Here is a 2,776-nt window from a genome sequence, read left to right as displayed (position 1 = left end):
AACACATACATGCACACACATTTTGTTGCAGATATAGATATTTTAAATAAATTATAAATAAAAGTAAAATAAAACTTATTGCAAGTCTTCTTTTTTTAAGAGTTTATACAATTGTGCAACTTCAGACGAATACACTGCACACCAGTTTTTATGTATTGTCATGGGGTAAAGAATCACATGACAAGGCAAGCTTAAAAACCCCTTTTGGTCTCTATCACATACCTTGTCAGTGTTATGTGCTTGCTTATCCCTTTGTTTGCTTATTTTGTTCATTGTATTGAGATGTCCCAAAGTTGCGTTTGGTCTCATACTCTATCGCACACTTTGTCAGTGTTGTGTGCTTGCTTAGCCCTTTGTTGTGATTAACAGTAAAGTGTGTTCACGCTCCACCAAAAGTGGTTTGAGCCCTGCCCATTTAATCGCAGATGCTAAGGTGCATGTTCGGTCCGGTCTGGGTTTCCCCGCTAGACGTGACTGTTAGAAAAAAAGCATGTTGAGTCTGTCCACAATGAGTCCAATAGTTTGTTTCATATATACTAAAACAACATTACGAGAAGATATGAGTAATATATTTTTTGAAATATAAGCAAAAACAGACTTGAAGTAATATTTTAGAACCAAATTGAAATGGAAAAAAAGAGTTTATTCTCACCTGCCGTTATTCCTGAAGAGGGATGCGAAATTACCTACATATACAATGAGAATTGGATTAAAATCTGGATATCAGGCCTATTTGGAGGAGTTCTCTTTTCTGTGAGACAGTAGTTGAGTGTGTAGTTGGCTACTCAAATCTATAATATATCTAATAATGCTAAAGAGCTAACCTTAACTGGAAAACATTAATAAAGCCAACAAAGCAATTAATTACTTTATTAATATAAATGTTACTGGCAACTGTACAAATAAAGCATATTTTAACAGTATTCTTACCATGTTCAGTCCTCTTTTTAACAGTATTCTTACCATGTTCAGTCCACACTTTTACACACTAGGCAGCACAATCCTAACACCCTGTGCATTTGCCTATGTCTGCTAATAAAGTACTTCTATTTGTCTAATAAACAATTTCTGCTGTTTCTGGAATTGTCTGTCTGCAGTAAAGAAATCAGTTTTTATTACATCTCTTGCTAGTCATTCAAGACCAAAGCTCATGGCCCTGACAAAGATGTGGATCAAATCAGAGGACAGTGCTACTCTTGCAGCACTCTCCAATAAATTCAAATTTTCCCACTCTAATCGTCAAACTGGAAGAGGTAGATGTACCGGTCTACTTATTTTAATGATTGGAGATTTATTATTTTAGCTTCTCAGAGTATCAACAGTTCATATGAACACATTTAGTCACTATTATCTACCCTTTTTAAAATACAGTTCATAGTTGTTTATTGACTCTTAGGAACACAAGGTAACTTCTTTGATTAATTAGATCTACTTCTCTCAAACTTTCCTTAGGATGGAACTCCACTAGTTATGCTTGGAGACCTCAACAATCACCTAGATAAACCCCAGTCTGCAGACTTCACAGGCTCTTGAAACAGTGTTAACTACAGCTACTCACAAATCAGGCAACTGGACCTTATTTATGCATAACACTGCATCACTTCCTCCTCACTAGGATCTTTTGATATTAATACCACCCCTTCTGCCCCTTAAGTGTTTGATGTTCTTTGCAAACACATTTTTTTAGCTCAGGGTTGCTAAAAGGCTGTGGCACAAATCCAAAATTCCTACAGACCTTAATGTGTTTAAGTCATTCCTCTCTTTCTTCTCCGCTAATGTATCCACTGCTAAAAGGACATGCTATCATAACAAAACTCACAAATGGGCTGCATGCCACTTGATGAAGCAATTTTTAAGTCTCTGCCTTTCTCACTCAGAACAACCTCCTCGACAGCAACCAGTCTGGTTTCACATATGGAGACTATTGCTATTGGTTATTGAAGTCCTAAGACTAGCAAGAGCAGATTCTAAATCTTCCAAACTTATCTTGGTGGATCTGACCACTGCTTTTAACACAGTTAATCACCAGAACCTTCTGTCAACTGTTTTATGGTGCGCAAATCTCCTGCACCTTCTACCTTATTTAGTTTATCCTCAGGTAAGGTAAAGTAAGTTGAGTCTGTCCTATCTCTAATAAGCATTTAATCATACTCACAAGACAGGTCTCAGAAGACTTCTCTGTGGTCTGTTCTGCTCAGGTCTTGATCAGAGTCTTTGGCAGGCGAGCGTATTGGTTATAATAAGATATAGTTTTATTATATATAGGTTAAATACATTACAAATAAAACACTAATATAAAATAGAAATAAAAACAAAGTTCTATAATTTGCGAGCTCGGTCGTTCGGAGGCATCGTGGCGAGGCTGTCTGGCATCAGAGAAGCGTGTCGCCAAGGTGCAGCGTTATCTTCTGGTTCACTTCTAAGTGCAACCCCCCTATATAGACTACAGGTGTAAGTCGACACTTTTTGGGAAAGTCCCGTATAGCTGGAGACCTCCCTTTCAAGAAGCTCACTTCTGCTCTTCTGCGAAGATCTTTCTAAGATGTCCTCCTCTCCGCGTCGGGAACTCAGCACTCAACGGTAACATTCCTGTTCTTCAAAGTTCTTACTAATACATATTTTATCTCTGACTATACTTTAACTAAATGCTACATATATCATACCTAATGTCTTTTCTCAATAAACTACTTTTACACATGATGCTGTGGTGGTCTTTCTTTCTACTATTCAATAAAGTGAATACAATACCATGTGTACTGTGTATCTTATTAATACT

General features: G+C 37.1%; 1 long non-coding RNA gene across 1 annotated transcript; it reads right to left on the bottom strand.

Moving 5' to 3' along the window:
- Positions 1-245: 245 nt before the first annotated feature.
- LOC122355189 lies at positions 246-2,337 on the bottom strand. The gene is made up of 3 exons (XR_006252184.1): positions 2,156-2,337; positions 653-686; positions 246-474 (listed from the first exon to the last, which is right to left on the bottom strand). It is a non-coding gene; the product is annotated as an uncharacterized LOC122355189 (long non-coding RNA).
- Positions 2,338-2,776: the final 439 nt, after the last annotated feature.

This window comes from Puntigrus tetrazona, chromosome 12 (genome assembly GCF_018831695.1).
Source record: "Puntigrus tetrazona isolate hp1 chromosome 12, ASM1883169v1, whole genome shotgun sequence".
Taxonomy (NCBI): Eukaryota; Metazoa; Chordata; class Actinopteri; order Cypriniformes; family Cyprinidae; genus Puntigrus; species Puntigrus tetrazona.
This window is presented reverse-complemented; position numbering and strand designations above follow the sequence as displayed.